Source organism: Mauremys reevesii, linkage group 2, assembly GCF_016161935.1.
Source record: "Mauremys reevesii isolate NIE-2019 linkage group 2, ASM1616193v1, whole genome shotgun sequence".
NCBI lineage: Eukaryota > Metazoa > Chordata > Testudines > Geoemydidae > Mauremys > Mauremys reevesii.
In genome coordinates this window covers 113060395-113080604 of record NC_052624.1, presented here as the reverse complement: position 1 = coordinate 113080604, position 20210 = coordinate 113060395, and the positions used below count along the sequence as shown (strand labels likewise).

Below are 20210 nucleotides of genomic sequence, written 5' to 3'. Positions count from 1 at the left end.
CTCTGATCTAGTGCATGTCATATAACCATACACATACCCGAGCATCTGATTACAGCTGGGTGGGAATTTTTTGACAAAATGTTTTTTGGATTTTTTTTGGTCAGAAAACAGCAATTTGTTGAAACTGAAAGTTTTGGCAGGAAAGGGTTGGTTTTGATGAAACTTTTGTTAGGAAGGTTTTTCGGGTCAAGACTGAAATTTCCGGTCAAAAATGAAAGTGAAAGAAACTTCTCCACAACACCACCACCTCACCTGTCCCCTAGAACAGTGGTTCTCAACCAGGGGTATAACCCTGAGGTTATGCAGAAGTCTTCCAAAATGTACATCAACTCATCTAGATATTTACCTAACTTTACAACAGGCTACATAAAAAGCACTAGTGAAATCAGTACAAACTAAAATCTCATACAATAACTTGCTTATACTGCTCTATATACTATACATTGAAATGTAAGTACAATATTTATATTCCAATTGATTTCTTTTATAATTATATGGTAAAAATGAGAACATAAGCAATTTTTCTGTAATAGTGTGCTGTGGCACTCTTGTATTTTAATGTCTGATTTTGTAAGCAGGTAGTTTTTAAGTGAGGTGAAACTTGGGGGTACGCAAGACAAATCGGACTCCTAAAAGAGGTGCAGTAGTTTGGAAAGGTTGAGAGTTACTGCTCTAGAATAGCCTATAGCTTAGTGGTTAAGGCCTTCACCTGTGCTCTGGGAGAGCTGTGTTCAGGTTTCTGCTCTTCCTGTTTTGGAGCAACAACTTGAACTGAGGTCTCCCATATCCCATGTGAGTGTCCTAACCACAGTGGCTATTGGCCATTCTGGGGTGGGTCTCTTGGGTTTTTTGTGAAAAATTTGAAAATATCTCAGTTGCATCCTGATATGGAATAGAAACGGGTTTGAAATCTCAAACTTTCCCATGATGGGAAAACTCTTTGCTGCCCAGCTCTACTTCACACATGGCTGGACCCAGTTATGATGCTGTTATGTGTAAAATCAGCATACTTGAGTGTCACAACTAGAAAAGGTACCTTATCCCAAGCCCCCCGGCACCAGAGTACAGACTGACTGAACATTAACTAGGTGAAAGGGAAATGCCACCGTCCTAAATCCTTTCTACAGCCAGAACGACAACACCCATAGCGCAAGCGCGCACACATGCTCACACAAAACACAATAAACATAGGCACGGGAAGGTTTTAGATGGGATGTTGAGACTTGTTGGTGAACAGAGATTCACAGGAACTCATGTCAGGAAGGCTTTGCCCAAAGTATGGTTTGTCCAGGATAGAATGCACCAAGTAGAATATATAGCCAACCTGATCTGTACATGTATGCATGCAAGTTCCAAGCTGCTATTCCATGGATTAAATGGTTAAAGAGTCTTTTATCCAAAGTCTTTTTTTATGATTCTTGGCAAAGGAACACAGTAATCATAGTTAATGCAGGTTTTGAAAGAAAGGGAGTGAATCAAAACTTTGTTATTATGTGAAGCAAGCACAGGGCAAAGTATTTGGATGTTCTGCCAGTTTTCTAAAGATTCTCCTTAAATTTAGTTTTACAATAATAATACCATTCAGAGCAGGAGCTGTTTACATTACTTTTATTAGGATTTTACAACAAATGTATACAAGTCAAAAAGGCTGCTCATTGAATTAAAACTGGCATTGTAATTTCAGTGCATCAGGACTTTGTTTTTTAACAGTAATATCACTTCACAGCAACATGCAGCTCGGGTCAAGACACACAAACGCTTTTCAAAGCACTATACAAACACTATTTCTCATAACACTTTGCAACATAGGCCAATTGTAGTACTATTCCTTTATGCAGCTAGGGAAACTAAGACAAAAAGAGAGAAAAAGGCCAGAGTCAATATTGCCTGAGTGACCTAGAAGATGAACATCGGACTTAGAACTAGAAATTCCTAAATGGCCTAGTGGATAGATCAGTGGACGGGGGAATCTGGATTCTATTCCTGTCTCTGCCACTGCCGGCTGGCTGATCTTGGGCAAGTCGCTTCTCCTGTCTGTGCCTTAGTTTCCCATCTGTAAAAGAGGGATAATAATGTGTACTTATTCATAAAGCTCTTTGAGATTTACTGTGGAATGTGTTATGTAAGACGTAGGTATTATTATTTTCTTATCTTGAATTCATTACATCCTTGGTTAAGACAGTAAGGTCTGATTCACTATTTCCCTGCACCTAATGTAGTGACTTATACCAAGGCAAAATAGGTGTAAAATGCTACCATTCTGGCTTAGTAGTGTTTACATGTCCACTTTACACATTGCTCTGAATGACTATACAAGGTGCTGAGTCATAGTGAATCAGGTCCTATGTAATTTGCTAAATGACACAGTGAATTAGTGGTAAAGCCCAGATTACAAAGTTGCAGTCTTTGTCCCATGGCCTGTGCTTGATCCTGTAAACCACATTGCTTCTCAGTGAAGCCCAGTTGTTGGGAAACTGACTTTCTTGCATAGAATATCTTCAGTTCATCTCAAATGTGAATTTGAATAACTAGAAATTGGCGATGAAGCTCTTTGTCCTCTCTCTCTCTCTTTCTGTGTCTTGTCTCTTTCTCTGTCTGGGTACTAGCTATCCAGCATCAGCTTCCCTGAAAAGTGAGCAGCTAATTCTATGGCATTGCTGTGCTCTCTGGAGCTGGTCTGAAGTCAGCTGAACAAACAAATGGTTATTTAGAGAATGCTGTCAATTTCTTGTAATCTGAGGGCTGTTTAGAAAAGCTGTTGGGAAGATCCACCCATCCCAGAAACAGTACAACATGCTGAAAGGGGATTGCTTAGATCATGTATATGTTTTCTGATCAGGATGAAGAGAGAGGTTTGTAGCGTAGAAAAACTCATTAGGCCTAATTCTCCTCTGTTTTATGCCAGTCTATCTCCATTGACTTAGTGGAATTTTTCCTGATTTACTCTTGATCATAAGACCTTGAGCAGTAAAACTTCTGTATAGTATCTATAGCAGCTTGTAGCCAGCTGCATTTCAATGAGACATTTTGCAAACTCGCATAAAATATCTCCCTAATTATTACCACTATGCACTATGGTGTTGGTGTACTTGATACTGTTCCTTGGAGTAGGAGCATACATCTTCAGCAGATATTGCCTAACCACACTATTTTTAACAGCAGATTGCATCCCTGGATTGTTGTGGTTCATATCTTAGATATAAGGAGGCAGTGTAGTCTAGTGGCTAGATCACAGGATTAGGACTCTGGGTTCTATTCCTGCTACTGGCCTGCTAGGTGTTAGTGGGCAAATCATTTCACCACTCTGTGCCTCAGTTTCTCCATCTGCAAAATGGGGACAATACTGACATTCTTTGTAAAGCGCTTTGAGGTCTATGGATGAGAAGATCTAGATATTATTATTAACTACCAGCAGGATGCCACCTCCTCCCTTAGTCATGCCTACCTCCACCCTTTCCCCTCCTTCAGACCTGCACAATCAAGGGCAGGTTTAAGGCCATAGTGGGAGACTTTCAAAAGCACACATGGTAGTTAGGCTTCTACCTCCCACTCACTTTCCATGGGAGCTGGGTATCTAACTGCCATTTATGCCTTTGAAAATGTTCCCCATACTGTTTATAAGGGGGCTGAGGAAAAAAAGATTTGGGTTTTGAGACACACTAAACTGCAGAGGGCACAGTGTGTCCAAGAGAAATTACAACATGTGGCTTTGAGAGCAATGCTCAAGGAAGATTATAAAAAACAATAAGGAAGACATTAAATTAGAGCTGATTGGTTGGAAGAAATGTAATGACAGAGGAATTGGAAAACATTAAACAAGATAAAACAAAGCCCATAAAAATAGTCCAAAAAGATAAATAAGTAAAAACAGCTAAAAATATCTTACCTTAATTTCAGGGGCACTAAAATAATATTTGGAATCTTGTCAGCTCATGTTCCAGGAAACAGTTATCAGTCTGGACTAAAAAAAGGAGAAGACAGGAGAAGGATTAAGGAGACCTAAAAATAGCTGACAGCATAGAACACACTGAATGATAAATAGGAGATAGGCATAGGAATAGTAGTAATATAGGATTGGGTAAGGGAATGGAATTTATTTCTGCCTGTAAAATTGGGGTTTCAGAGTTTCTCTGTACCAAACCCACCTTCTTGCTCAATAATGTCAAGGATTGTTCTTCCTAGATCATTCTTTTTCTCCAATGCTGGGTTTATGGTTTTCTAGGGTTTTTCTACACATTGTGTGGCTACTTGAAAAATTCTGAACTGAGTGGGTATTTCACTGATTAATTAGATCTCTGACCTAAGTCTCCTCTGCCTTGCACCTTGTATAGTTGCCATGTGCATGGCAAGTGCCAAGTGGCTATAAAATGCTACCAAGCCAGAATAGTAGCATTTTACATGCACTTTGCACAGGTGTTAATGATTACACAGGTTCCAGGTACTGGAGAACCAGGCCCATAGACTAATCTGAAAAAGTCCCCATCGCTGGTGCAAAGATGGGCCCAAAGAAACTGTTTGGTATCAGGAACAAAACAGAAGGTGTATGAAGAAACTACATTAGCCATGAGAAATGTGACCATCTCAGATATAAACTAGAGAAAAAGGAGACATATTTTAAATTATTATATGTTGTAGGCAGGAATGCAGTTTATATCATGAATTTTAATATTGTGTACGTTATTGGTTCTGATGCATCTTTTGACTTGTGGCAAAGGAACACTGGCTTTTTCATAACAAATCAGACCACACATGTTGATTCAGTGGCAAATAAAAAAATCCCAAAATGCATCTAGCTAACTCGGGAATACTGTACATTGGGGGCGGGGGGAAGGGGGAGAATTCCTTTCTGAGCCCTGCAAGTGAGCAGTTTGCCCTGCAGCATGAGATTTGATTACTCTTATTTTAGCTTGCTGCCAAGTGTGACTGTTATTAAAGGTCATACAATTAATTCATCAATCCTTTTCTAAAATTCAGTTTTAAAGTATTTGACTCAGTGGCATCCAGTGTAGTCTACAGACTGACTACACATCATATAGAGAATTACAGTCCACTTCAGTTCAGCACTTACAACAGGGGTGGGCAAACCTTTTGGCCCAAGGGCCACATTGGGGTTGCAAACTGTATGGAGGGCCGGGTAGGGAAGGCTGTGCCTCCCCAAACAGCCTGGCTCCCGCCCCCTATCTGCTCCCTCCCACTTCCCGCCCCCTGACTGTCCCCCTCAGAACCTCCGACTCATCCAACCCCCCCACGCGCCTTGTCCCCTAACCACTCCCTCCCAGGATCCCCCACCCCTAACTGCCCCCCGGGACCCCATCCCCTATCCAACCCCCCTGCTCCCAGTCCCCTGACTGCCCCGACCCCTATCCACGCCCCCACCCCCTGACAGGCCCCCCCCAGGACTCCCATGCTTATCCAACCCCCCTGTTCCCCGTCTCCGACCACCACCCCCAGAACCTCCACCCCATCCAACTGCTCCTGTTCCCTGATTGCCCCCCGGGACTCCCCGCCCCTTATCCAACCCCCTGGCCCCAGCCCCCTTACCATGCCGCTCAGAGCAGCATGTCTGGCAGCCACGCCGCCCAGCCGGAGCTAGACACGCTGCCGCTGTGCTCGGCAGGAGCACGCCGCTCCGCCACCCAGAACACTGCCCACGCGGCAGCATGGCTGTGGGGGAGGGGGACAGCTGGGGAGGGGCCAGGGGCAAGCCTCCCTGGCCAGGAGCTCAAGGGCTGGGCAGGACGGTCTCGCAGGACGGATGTGGTCTGCGGGCCGTAGTTTGCCCACCTCTGACTTACAAGGATCAGTCAGTTACAATGACCAATTTCTGCAAACCCTAAGCAGCCACATATTGTCCATGCATAGTATAGATGGGCTGGCTTCTTGGCTGCCAGTGACAGGGATCAGACTGCACCATGGCAGTGCATTGGAACAATGGCAGCACAGCTGTCTTCACTCAGCCTGTTCTGAGCTTCCACTGCACCAAAAGGTGATGATTTTTCAGACCATTGAAACAATGTCAAAAAAAAAGCCAGAAGGAATTGACAAAGCACTTCAGAATCCCTCAGACTCCTGTCATCTTGGCATTGCAAGGACTGACTGTAGTACCATATTGTGTTATGATGGGGGGGAGGTCTGTAAATATTGGAGACTGGTGCTCATTTCATAACTTGCATATTTTGGCTTTTCATTCTGTAGAAGAAAGAAGCAACAAAGTTACTGGAGTTGTTGTTTTTTCCAGGGGGGAGGAGATTGGTAATTTATGGTTTATTTTCCATATAGTGCTTTTGTTATATGCTTAATGTTTCTGCAATTTTGAAATTCTAATATTATCTATTGGCCAAGGTTTTTTGAACAGGCCAAGGAGCACTCGGTGCAAGTCTGGAGAGGGGTGGGAGTGTGGTAAGGTGATTATAAGTCACCTCGTGCCTCCCAGATCCTGAGGACAATGGGCACTCGTCCTGTCTCTGTCCTAAATTAAAGTAGTCTAATGGCTCCTTTAATCTACACCAGTAGTTAATGACCTCTAAGAGCAGTTCTAGCAGCCAGGGATCAACCAGATGTAGGGGATGTCCTGGTGACACTCCCTCTCCTGGCTATGCCCCTTGAACTACTGGCCAGGAGTGAGGTGGCTTCAGAGTGCTGCAGAGGCTCTATGACACTCAAGGATTCCCCTGTGCAGGGGTATCTTCCAGTGGTTGTTTCCACCAGCTACAGGGTTGTTTTCTGCCACCAGGGCAGTGTAAAACATACAGCTCACCAGATAGTCAGGGCTTCATATAGCACACTAAAGTGTGGTGGTTGCTTACAGACAAATAAGAAGACACAATTTCTGCCCTGATTTCTACAGGTTTTGCAAGCAGACTACACCAGCAGTGCAGTGCAAAACATCTTGTAACTCTAGGATCTGGTCCGGAATGCTGAAACATACAACACAGCAAAAGTCTTCACATACCTTATATTGTTTTAGGGTGAGCTTTGCCATGGAGTCTAGGAGTTAGGCACTTAACTCCCATTGAATTTCAGTGAGATTTGTATGCCTAACTCTTTGTCCCTTTTGAAAATCCCAGTCTTAAACTGTCACTACAGTCGTAATAAGTTAGATGCCACGGGATCCCTTTAATACAACAGCTGTAGATTTAGCTGCATTCACCATTGTTCGTAAACCTGAATTCAGAGAATCATGGAATCATAGAAAATTAGGGTTGGAAGAGACCCCAAAGCAGGACCGACCCCCTACTAAATCATCCCAGCCAGGGCTTTGTCAAGCCTGACCTTAAAAATCTCTAAGGAAGGAGATTCCACCACCTCCCTAGGTAACCCATTCCAGTGCTTCACCACCCACCTAGTGAAATAGTGTTTCCTAATATCCAACCTAGACCTGCACTGCAACTTGAGACCATTGCTCCTTGTTCTGTCATCTGCCACCACTGAGAATAGCCTAGCTCCATCCTCTTTGGAACCCCCCTTCAGGTAGCTAAAGGCTGCTATCAAATCCCCCCTCACTTTTCATTGCTGCAGACTAAATAACCCCAGTTCCCTCAGCCTCTCCTCACAAGTCATGTGCTCCAGCCCCCTAATCATTTTCATTGCCCTCCGCTGGACTCTCTCCAACTTGTCCACATCCTTTCTGTAGTGTGGGGCCCAAAACTGGACACAGTACTCCAGATGTGGCCTCACCAGTGCCAAAGAGAGAGGAATAATCACTTCCCTTGATCTGTTGGCAATGCCCCTACCAATATGCTGTTAGCCTTCTTGGCAACAAGGGCACACTGTTGACTCATATCCAGCTACTCGTCCAGGTCCTTTTCTGCAGAACTGCCACTTAGCCAGTCAGTCCCCGGCCTGTAGCAATGCTGGGATTCTTCCGTCCTCAGTGCAGGACTCTGTACTTATCCTTGTTGAACCTCATCAGATTTCTTTTGGCCCAATCCTCAAATTTGTCTAGGTCACTCTGGACCCTATCCCTACCCTAATTAATGACCATCAAAGCAAAACATTATCTCAAACAGGCTAGTTAAAATATCCAAAGAAGTTAGGAGTGACAACTGAATGATGGGAACAATTAGGGAGAGGATAGGGGCATTCTATTTATTAAGTTTTTTTAGAATCAAGAACATAGTCAACACTGGGAAAAATAGAAAGTTGATATCATTAGCAAGAGTGAAGAATAGAGAACTAGGAGGCCATGAGATAACTGGAGTATTTTAATGCAAATGTCCTAAATAGTTTTACTAGATAAAAATCCCCAGGAGGGTGCTCTCTAAATCAACAGCATACCTAGGCATCTTAGCTCCCTCCTACACATTAGTTGGACAGAAGCGCTAGTTCATTTAAGGATACTCATAACAACAAATCTCTGCAGGCTACAACAAATTTCATATTACAGTGGGTTGGTTTTTTTTGTTTTTTGTTTTTTTTAAAAAAAGAGGCTGGGAAAGAAAAATGTAGGTAACTGAAATTATAAAAATCTTCTTATGTACAAATATGGTCCTGGAACAAATTATCATAATACAAAATGGGTTTAGCTGGCCCAGAAATTCATGGGTCATTCATTTATGCAACTGGCTAGGAAGGAAGGCTCCTTCTGATTAAAAAACAATTAACATTGAGGCCTTTATTTCTAATCAGAATGCAGATCTGTGTGGAAGAAATAACAGCTTTGCTTTTCTTCTTGTTTTTTAATGTGTTATGAATTTGATATTCCTGAAGAAGATGACTTAGTAATATTCTCACCTCTGCGCCAGCCCCTTTATTGCCCAGATCTGGCTGTGGGGAGAGTTCCCCCAGCACAGGCACAGTGGCAGATAGCTGTAAGTCTGCTTCCAAGGACCCCTTTGCTAATCTTAGCGTAGGGGGTGGTACCTGGGGTGGGGTGGGGCCACAACACATCATACTGGGCAGTGCTGTCACCCATAGGAGGACATTTCAGGGGGACTGCTGGAATTCAGAGAGGCCCCTAGGACTATCTAAATTATTCTGGAGGCCACCCCAGTCTCCAGAGCAGCCCAGGATTTCTGTGCTACGCCTCTTAAAGGCACAGCACAGAGGCCTGGTCTACACTAGGCGTTTAAACCGGTTTTAGGAGCGTAAAACCGATTTAACGCCACACCCGTCCACACTGAGAGGCCCTTTATATCGGTATAAAGGGCTCTTTAAACCGGTTTCTGTACTCCTCCCTAACGAGAGGAGTAGCGCTAATATCGGTATTACCATATCCGATTAGGGTTAGTGTGGCCGCAGATCGACGGTATTGGCCTCCGGGCGGTATCCCACAGTGCACCACTGACCGCTCTGGACAGCAATCTGAACTCGGCTGCAGTGGCCAGGTAGACAGGAAAAGCCCCGCGAACTTTTGAATATTTCCTGTTTGCCCAGCGTGGAGCTCCGATCAGCACGTGTGGCGATGCAGTTAAAAATCAAAATAAAGAAAGAGCTCCCGCATGGACCATGCGGATGTGATCGCTGTAAGGGCAGGCAAATCTGTTCTATCAGCGCTCTGTTACAGAAGATGAAATTCAAAATCATTTTTTAAAAATCTCCAGACAGACGCCATAGCAGGGGCTCAGCGCACTGCTGCGTGACAAGCGTAACGGAAAGCCAAAGAATCAAATGGACGCTCATGGCCTGGAGGACTCAAGCTATCCCACAGTTCCTGCAGTCTCCGAAAAGTATTTGCATTCTTGGCTGAGCTCCAAATGCTTCTAGGGTCAAACACAGTGTCCGCGGTGGGTCAGGGCATAGCTCGGCAATTTACGCACCCCCCCACCCACCCCCAGAAGTGAAAGGGAAAAAAATCCTCTCTTGACTCTTTAACATGTCACCCTATCTTTACTGAATGCTGCAGATAGATGCGATGCTGCAGCACTCAACACCAACATCCTTGCTCCCCCCCCCCGCCATGGGTGGCTGATGGTGCAATATGACTGGTACCCATCCTCATCATCAGCCTATTGGCACATGGGGCAGTGCAAAAGGACTGGTAACCATGCCGACTAGCATCAGTTAGGTCAATCAAGGGCGCCTGGCCCTAATTTTTCCTGGTAGATGGTGCAGTATGGCTGATAACCATCGTCATCATAGCAACAGGGGGCTGAGCTCCATCAGCCCCCACCCTTCATGTGTAAAGAAAAGATTCAATTGCCCCTGGACTAGCAGCGTGATGCTGGGCTCCTCTCCTCCACAGTTCTTAATGTCCTGTCTGGACTATCATAGCAGCTGGAGGCTGCCTTCCACTCATTTCTCACTAACAAGTCACTGTGTCTTATTCCTGCATTCTTTATTACTTCATCACACAAGTGGGGGGACAATGCTACGGTAGCCCAGGAAGGCTGGGGGAAGAATGGAATCAACAGTGGGGTTGTTGCAGGAGCACCCCCTGTGAATAGCATACAGCTCATAATTTCTGCTGGATCTGACACAGAGCAGCTGTGCTCTCTGGTTCTGTGATACAGTAGTTCTCTAATACACTTGCCCAAATTCTAGACAGGACTGATTCTATTTTTAGATACCAAAAAGGAGGGATTGACTCAGGGAGTCATTCCCAATTTTGGCTTTTGCGCCCCTGGCTAAGAGCAGCCAGGGGCACTTATGACAGCAACAGATGGTGCAGTGCAAAAGGACTGGTAACCATGATCATCTTTTTACCAATGTATGGATTGGTAGATGGTGCAGTATGGCTGGTAACCATCTCTGCTGTCATGCAAAAGCAAAAGCATGCTGCTGTGTAGCGCTGCTGAATCGCCTCTGTCAGCGGCATCTAGTACACATACGGTGACAGTCACAAAAGGCAAAACAGGCTCCATGATTGCCATGCTATGGCATCTGCCAGGGCAATCCAGGGAAAAAAGCCGCGAAATGCTTGTCTGCCGTTGCTTTCCCAGAGGAAGGAGTGACTGACGACATTTACCCAGAACCACCCGCGACAATGATTTTTGCCCCATCAGGCACTGGGATCTCAACCCGGAAATTCCAAGGGGCGGGGGAGGCTGCGGGAACTATGGGATAGCTACGGAATAGCTACCCACAGTGCAACGCTCCAGAAGTCGATGCTAGCCTCGGACTGTGGATGCACACCACCGATTTAATGTGTTCAGTGTGGCTGCGCGCACTCGATTTTATACAATCTGTTTTACAAAACTGGTTTATGCAAATTCGGAATAGTCCCGTAGTGTAGACGTACCCAGAGTCTCACCCTTGGCAGGCTAGTTTCCCCTCTTCCTCAGTGCTGCCAGTTAACTTGAGTCCCAACACTCTACCATTCTAGGTCTGAGTTCACACAGTTCTATTGCTGCAGCTCAGCCCCAGCATTCAACACATCTGATATTCCCATCCTGGGCCTTTGGGTACAGGCTTCCAGTCATACTAAATTCTGCCCAAAGCTATGCTCCCTGCACTGCTTTAGTGCTAGAGAAACCAGGCCACATCATGCCCCATATAAAGGCCAGGGGCATAGGTGCCGACTCCATGGGTGCTCCGGGGCTGGGGGGAAATTGGTGGGTGCTCTGGACCCACCAGCAGCACCCTGCCCCCCCACACGCCTCAGCTTGCCTCTGCTCTGCCTCCGCCTCCTCCCCTGAGCGCACCACCGCGTCCTGCTTCTCCCCCTCCCTCTCAGCACTTGTGCCGCGAAACAGCTGTTTCACATGGCAAGCCTGGGAGGGAGGAGGGGGAATGCGGCGTGCTTGGGGAATGAAGAGGGGCTGGGGCAGGGTTTTGGGGAGGGGTCCAATGGGGCATGGAGGGGTGGAGTTAGCATGGGGACTTTGGGGCAGGGGTGGGGTCGGAGTGGGGCCAGGGGCGCGAGCACCCACCGGTGCAGAAAAAAGTTGGCGCCTGCGGCTAGGGGGCAGGATGGGAAAAGTATAAGTAGGTTCAAAAAAGAATTAGATAAGTTCATGGAGGATAGGTCCATCAATGGCTATTAGCCAAGATGGTCAAGGACACAACCCCATGCTATGGGTGTCCCTAAACCTCTGACTGCCAGAAAATGGGACTGGATGACAGGGGATGCAACACCCAATAATTACCCTGTTTTGTTCATTCCCTCTGAAGCATCTGGTGCTGACCATTGTCAGAAGACCGGATACTGGGCTAGATGGACCATTGGTCTGACCCAGTGTGGCTATTCTGATGTTCTTAAGGTGTTCAGAGAAATCATTTTAATGTAAGAAAAATTTGCTACTGACTATGTCACTGAGCAAGTGACTCAGCTCAGCAGCTGCTGAAACAAGGTGAAGTTTTTGGTAGTTTGTAAAGCAGGATCTATTGGTATTTGTGTGAATTATTTTGTTAGAACAAGTGTTAACTAACATGATGTTAAATACAGCTTTGCACTCAGTGTCTAACATGTCAGCTGTGTGTGGTTAATTCTGGAGTGGACCCTAGAATTAACCATGACCAGAAGACATGATGCATAATGTTATACCTGACTGTCTTTGTCTATAGCAAGTGTTTAACTAGGTTATGTCTACACTTGAGCTGGAGGTATAATTTCCAGTCTGGTAGACATATGTGCACTAGCTTTAAACGAGGTAGCATGCTAAAAATAGAAGTGTAGCTATGGTAATTCAGATGGCTACTGATTCGGGCAGCTGGCCACCACCCATACTACCCTGGCTACATTTTAGCATGCTAAATTGAGCAGAACTAGCACATATATGTCAACATGAGCAGGGAATCATGCTTCCCAGCTCAAATGTAGTTATACCTTTAGTGCTAGTTAGCACATGTTCTCAAACAGTATCCTTTCCCAATGTAGACAAGGTCTTGGTGTGTGCTAAAAGATAACAGTTAAATATTGAATGCTAATGTAGCACAGCTGGTTGTGCAGAAGTAATAACGGGCACCCTGCAATGTAGTATAGGCCAACATACAGGTATAATGAATACATGCAAGAGTATTGGCTGGTAAATACAAAAGTGTGATTATTTTGGTCATTCTGCTCAGTGTGTGTTAAAAAACCTCTCTGCATGTTTCCTTTAGGAAAATAAACATGACTAATGGCACCAATTCCTCTATGCCAGGGGTGGGCAAACTACAGCCTGGGGGCTGCATCCATCCCTCCAGATGTTTTAATCCAGCCCCCAAGCTCCCGCTGGGAAGTGGGGTCCAGGGCTTGACCCGCTCCAGCCAGGGAGTGGGGTTGGGATCTTGCCCCGCTCCATGCGGCTCCCAGAAGCAGCAGCAGCAGCATGTCCCCCCTCCAGCGCCTACACATAGGGGAAGCCAGGGAGCTCTGCCCCTTTTCCCCACCCCAAGCACTGCCCCCGCAGGTCCCATTGGCCAAGAACCGAGGCCAATGGGAGCTGTGGGGGCAGCACCTGTGGATGGGGAAGTGTGCAGAGCCACCTGGCCGTGCCCCTGCATAGGAGCTGGAAGGGGAACATGCCGCTGCTTCTGGGAGCTGCTTGAGATAAGCGCCACCCACAGCCTGCACCTCTGACCCCCTTCCATGCCCTAACCCCCTGGCCCAGCCCTGATCCCCTTCCCACCCTCCAAACCCCTCGGTCCCAGCCCAGAGCAACCTCCTGCACCCCCAAACCCTCATCCCCAGCCCCACCCCAGAGCTCTCCCCCCCATACACCCTGAACTGCTCATTTCTGGCCCCACCCCAGAGCCTGCACCCCCAGCAGAGCCCCCCTGCATCCCAACCTCCAATTTCGTGAGCATTCATGGCCTGCTATACAATTTCCAAACCCAGATGTGGCCCTCAGGCCAAAACGTTTGCCCACCCCTGCTCTATGCAGTGATTTTGAACATTACATGCAATACTTAAATCCGGAGTCATTGTTAAGTGAACAAACATTTCCTGGCCCTTTCCAAGCAGGAACAACAATTTTGAAATATCAGCATGAACGGGAGCCTGATTTTTGGCAGCTTCAACAGCCAGTGATTAAAATAATATCTATGCACACCTGTGCCCCCTCAGCCAAATGTCCTTGCAAGGCACATAAGACTAAAGTTTTCACAAACGTGTGTTCTTCACAGTGACTGATGCTGCAGCTTCCTGCAAATCCTGCCTCTCTCTGTCAGCTGCTACAGATTGTTCATAGCACCAAGCTGTGGTGTTTAAAAAAGAACCACTAAAACCAGATAAATGTTCTGAGAAACAAAGGGGTCTTTTTTTCAGAAAAAGTCAAACATATAAATCTATCCAGACAAATCTACATTAAATGATGTTGAAAATTTGGGATGATTGACTATTTACAGTTATTTTCCTGGGGAGTGGGATAGGATGTGCATACTCCAGGGTGGCTTAGCAAAGGTTAAGGAGCTGCTGAGGGCTCATTAATCCCACCCTGGTACACCTGTACTTGTGGTCAGACTTGGAAGGGCAGTTAAAAGGAGAAGGCTCCCCGAGGGAAAGTAGGCCTGCTGTGGGACTGTTGTTTGTTTTTCTACCCAGGAGTTTTGTGCATGTTTTTACCTGGGCCGGGTATCTGGTCTGAACGAGACTGCTGCAGGTAATGCCCACTCAGGCAGGATAAAACTCCTTTTGCACTCTACCAGAGTGCATGCTGCGATTCTTCCTGAGCCTAGACGTGCTTCAGCTATAGAAAGCTAGTAGCCATTTTTAAAAGGGCTTTCAGCAGACCCTGCCTTTTCAGAACTGATCATATGCCACATCCCTCACCCAATCTGGTGCTAGTATTTATGTAACGAGACTGAGGCTTCAGAGAAGCAGGATCATGTGTCCTGTGTGCTCTGATCCAGTGGTTCTCAAACTGTGAATCGGGACATCATTTTAATAGGGTTGTCAGGGCTGGTGTTAGACTTGCTGGAACCTGGGGCTGAAGCCAAAGCCCAAAGGCTTCAGACCTAGGTGAAAGGCTCAGGCTTTGGCCTTGCCTGCCTGGGGCAACGTGGCTCAGGCCAGCTCCTTCTTAGTGATGAAGGCCTGAATGCACAAAAGGAGTTAAGCACTGTGACAATCAGCATCACAACATCTAACTTTTAGGTGCCTATAAAATCACTGCCATTCACAAAGCCTAAGTTAGGCACCTAGGCTCCCTATACAATGAATGGGGAGATACAGGTGCCTTAGAATGTGATTTACAAACAGCTGCATGCTAGCAGGGATCCACTTCAACTAGCCAATGGAGATGCCAGCAACAGAGGTGCATGCTAAGCCTAGCCCTGCCTTGGAGATAGGTGCCTTCCTGCAGCCCAGACTTAGCCACTTATCTCTGCTAGTAATTCTTAGCTGCAAACCCTCTCTTAGCATTAGGTGCCTCTGTTGTTTTAGCAAGAAGGTGGGGGGGAAGGGAGGCCCTCCATCATAACTTTTAGCTGAGTGATTAGAGTACTCACCTGGGATGGGGGAGACCCTGCCAGTTCAAATCCACCTCCTCCTGAGGGGGAAAATAGATTTGAATAGGGATCTGCTGCCTCTCAGGAGGGTGCTCCAACCACTGGGCTATTCTGATGTGGGGCTCCTTCAGTCTCTCCTGTTGAAGCTCTTACACTCTGGGTAAATAATAAAAGCATCATTAGAGCAGAGGGACTGGATCCTGGGTCTCCCACCTCTCAGATGAGTGCTCTGATCACTGTGCTATAGAGTAACTCATGCCTTGCTCTTTCTGTCATTTGAGCCAGAGAGAGCAAGATTTGCCCTCTGAGCACACCTACCAGATCAGGCCCCCCATATGACTTAGGTGGCTGAATGCCTGTCTTCCCCGGTTTGTGAATTATTCAGGGGCTTAGGCAGGAGGTTGGTGCCCAGATGCCTACAGGGAGGCAGCAGTGTGTGTGCTCAGAAGCAGAAACATAGGTCTCTGGAGAGCTTGTACTGCAAAACTTAGGTGGTGACAGAGTTTAGGCCCATACAAGGTTCAGAAGGAGTCCTGTCTATCACAGTGGTCCCAAAACTGGGACTTGAGTATCTAACTCTTTCTGTGCATTCTGGCCAAAGTGCTTTGTGTTTGGTGCCCGTTTGGTGCTTTCTGTTTCTTCACCGTCTGTCACTTTACTCGCTGCTGAGTTCACTGCTTGTGCCTCATCACAAGCTTGGGATTTGCAAATGCTGCTCTTGGTGGATGGTGGCTCTGGTTCATCTTCCGTTTTTCACATGCTGTTGTTTATTGTCCTATGTGTACAGTGTGGTCAGTTAATGTTTTATTTGGATTGGACATTAATTCTACAATGTATCTGTGTGCCAGCCAGTGTCTCCAGAAGGTAATTCTTAATCTCTTCATGGGAGATGTTTCAGTTGTATTCCTTCTCAACACTTAAAAGGTTCCATGTTCGGGTGTACCCACTGGGAAGCACTTCAGCCTCTATGATTGCATTTGATTATCATTGTACCATGTTTCCTCATCCTCCTTGTACCATGTCTTCCTTATCCTCACTGGGTAACAAGTCCTGGAAGTGGCTTACTCTGTTGCATTGATGCAGTTAGGACAGGTGCAACATTAATCACATCATTAGTTCCCTTTGGGCTGGATGAACATAAGAGTGATCATATTGGGTCAGACCAAAGGTCCATCTAGCCCAGTATCCTGTCTTCTGACAGTGGCCAATGCCAGGTGCCCCAGAGGGAATGAACAGAATAGGTCATCATCAAGTGATCCATCCCCCTGTCACCCATTCCCAGTTCCAGATAGCCCCATGCCAGCCATTGCAGAGTGCTATCATATCACTGGTTGTGCCGCTGGTTAGCAAACTTTGAATACCCGGATGAGTACTTCTGCAGCAGCTGCCACTCAGTGCTTACTGCCTCTCACTTGTTTTTTATTTAATAGTGACACACAGACTGACACTTATTTCAAGTCTGCCTTGCAGATATCCACTCCATCTTGCCTGACAGAACATAGGAGCATGAACTAGGGGTGTTGGGGGTGCGGCGGGGGGGGAGGGGATTCCATCATATACATGGTTTACAGTTTGGTTCAATGGCTCTTAGTACCCGCACTATAAAAATTGTTCCAGCATCCCTGTGTCAGACTTGACCTTTGTTTGGGGGGCTGAGGTGACTTGCACTCACCTGATGTTGGTACTTGTCCCCAGGCAGTGGAGCATTTAACAGAAGCAGAGCCACTTTGACCTAAGGTGACAATCTATAATTATCCCAGTGATATTTATATTAGCCTGCCTCATACATTAGCTCAAGCAAAATGTGAGATAAAGATGATTTTGAGAGGTTTTCAACAGAGTTGTATGGTAGTTAAACAAAAGGCCCCTTCAACAAACATTTTGATTCCCGTAATTCAGGCTTGGGAAAATTAACATTAGTCATCCAGTACACTAGTAAGTATTCTTTCATTTAAATTCTTACAGAGTTATTGCATACTACATAGGGCAGAAAAAATGCAGAGCAAGGTTAAATCCAACACACATGTTGATTTGAGGTTACCTATGCTTCCTAACTGTCATATATTACTTTGACAACAGGACTAGCTGAAATGCAGCTATATGCAAGGATGTGCATGTCTGTAAAAAAGTAGATACATCACAAATGGTGTGAGTTTTTCATTGTTATAGAGCTATAGGAAATGCCATTCATTTAGAAATATGGTTGTTTTAGGGGGAAAAAAAGTTAGTCCAGAATATTTCCATTCTTATCATTCTGACTAAAGTTCTTCCTGCAGTACATGGCTCTCTGTTAGAAAATGGACAGTCAAAGGCAAATTTTCCATGTTGATATCTTCTTTTACTGCATGATGTTGAACAAATGAATGGGAAACTTTGAGTGGTCTGACTGGTGAATGCTGTTGCCATCCAAACAGTGAACTGTTAGGATGACTTTTCCTACATAATAAGAGAAATGCTGATTTAAAACATATGCTCTTGAAGATCCTTATAAAACAGCCAACTGTAAAACACATATCACCATATAAATGCATATTGGTCAGGAATATGAAAACCAGCGGAGTATTAGCAGAGCATACAATCAATTAATTACAGCCTTGTACAGCTATTTAGCTGCTCACACTTGCAATTATAAATTCACAGTAAACTAATGTAATTGCATAAATGTATGAGCTTTCATGAAGCATGGAAAATTACTGGATCGATTGCACTAACACAGAGGTTCTCAAACTGGTCCGTGAGCTCCATTCGGGTGGATAGTTCCCTCTAGGGTGCGCGCCTGGGCAGCCACACATGAGAGAATGAAGGGCCACCCACCTAATTAGTGGAGCCACACAGGTCTGGCTCCACTAATTAGGTGCCTGGACCCTGGAGAAGATGCACATGTAAGGTGAGGTGGTGGCCTTGGGAGAAATATGGGGGTAGGTGGGAGGGGACAGCAGGGTTAGAAGAGGGAGTGGGGCGAATTTGGGATGTGCAGGGCTGCGGTGGCGAGACAAAGAGGCGACTTTCCCCAACTCCAGGGTTGTGGCTGCCAGGGAGAGATGGTCCTCCTTCCCAGCCTCAGCTCTGTGGCTGCTGTGGTGGGGGAGAGACCCCACTCCTTCCCAGCCCCAGTTTGGGGGCTGCCACAGCAAGGGAGAGAGGGCACATCCATCGCGTTAGAAAGGTAAGACTACTGATCTTAAAATATGAGTTTTGTGCTTTTATTTGTAGAACAAAAAAAGGTCATTATCAAGTTTTTTTTTAATATAGCGCTTTTATCCAAAGCGCTTTACAATAGTTAGCTAATGGTACAAATATTATTTGGAAAGATCATTAAGTGGTCCACCGAGACCCTCAGCAATTTTCAAGTGGTCCGTGGAAAAAATGGTTTGAGAACCACTCTACTAACATATTCATCCCTAATCTGTTTTTTTAATAACTGTGGACATGTTTGCATTATAGAGGCTCATGTATCTTTTCTCCCACTGCATATACTAGGAGTTGTGATGCTGGCTCCACAACCAGTTGTATTACGTGCAGTTCAGTGACTTACCAATTTGTTCCAAATAAGGGGGTTTTGTTTCTGTCTGTCCCATCTCTATGGTGAAAGCCCATTGAGTTTATGCTGACTTCCATTTTTTTTCCAACCTATTTTTCATTCATGATTAGAGAATTGACTAGCCCTTTGGTCAGGAGCTCACCACTAAACTACAGTCACTCTCAATGACTCTGAAATCTGATTTCCTATTTTCCTTTTTGATGGCTGAACCTGCTTCTCCACAATTGCTAGATTATGAGCTGAGGCAAAAACACTGATTTTTCTCATGGCAGTTGTGCTCAAAACACCCTATCCTCTTATGCTAGTGTGAAGACACACTTGTCTGCATGTAGATGCAATCCCAGAGAACTCTTTTTGCTCTTTATAAGGGGGATTTAGCAAGGCTATTTAATTGCAATCAACCAATCGTATTGTTTGAATACATACAGCTCCTTTCAAAATAAGATTAGTACATTATCATGTTAATTAGCTAATGAAATACCTTGATTTATTGAGTAGTACTATACAGTAACTCCTCACTTAACATTGTAGTTATGTTCCTGAAAAATGCGACTTTAAGCAAAACAATGTTAAGCGAATAAATTTTCCCCATAATAATTAATGTAAATGGGGGGGCGGTCCAGGGAAATTTTTTTCACCAGAAAAATGACTATCTTATACATACATACACACACACACACACACACACACACAGAGTATATGTTTTAAACAAACAATTTAATACTGTACATAACAATGAGGATTGTGAAGCTTGGTTGAGGTGGTGGAGTCAGAGGGTGGGATATTTCCCAGGGAGATGCCTTACTGCTAAATGATAAACTAGAACAGCTGAGCCCTCAAGTGTAACCTCACATTCTACAAGGCAGCACAAATGGAGGGAGGGGAGACAGCATGGCAGACAGAGACATACACCCTGTGTGTGAGAGAGCGAGCCAGCTGCGCATTGCCCCTTTAAGTATGCTGACTGCACTCTAAGTACATTGCCTTTTTAAGTAGATCAGCAAGTGCAGCATGTGCTGCCAGCATGCTCCCTCTGTCCTGAGCCCTGTCATGTCATGTCATGTCATTGTCTCCCCCTGCTCTGTGGAGATGGAGTAAGTGGGGGGCAGGAGGACATCCTGACATGAATCCCCTGCTTCCCCCACCTCCCCGCACAGCAAGCAGGAGGCTCCTGGGAGAAGCTCCAAGGCAGGAGCAGCACGTGGCAGTGGGGGGAGGGACAGCTGAACTGCCAGCAATTGATAGCCTGCTGGGCAGCTGATGCACAGGAACTTAGGGGAGTGGGGAGCTGATGGGGGCGGGGGCTGCCGGTCCACCTTGGTTCCAAGCCCCCACCAGCTAGCTCCAACGGGCTACTCTT

General features: G+C 45.7%; 1 protein-coding gene and 1 long non-coding RNA gene across 11 annotated transcripts in view; one reads left to right on the top strand and one right to left on the bottom strand.

The window, feature by feature from the left end:
• SLC9A3 (solute carrier family 9 member A3) overlaps positions 1-20210 on the top strand; it is a 215276-nt gene that overhangs the window by 31017 nt on the left and 164049 nt on the right. The window lies entirely within an intron of this gene.
• LOC120398989 lies at positions 1621-14616 on the bottom strand. The gene is made up of 3 exons (XR_005594868.1): positions 14426-14616; positions 3887-3961; positions 1621-2053 (listed from the first exon to the last, which is right to left on the bottom strand). It is a non-coding gene; the product is annotated as an uncharacterized LOC120398989 (long non-coding RNA).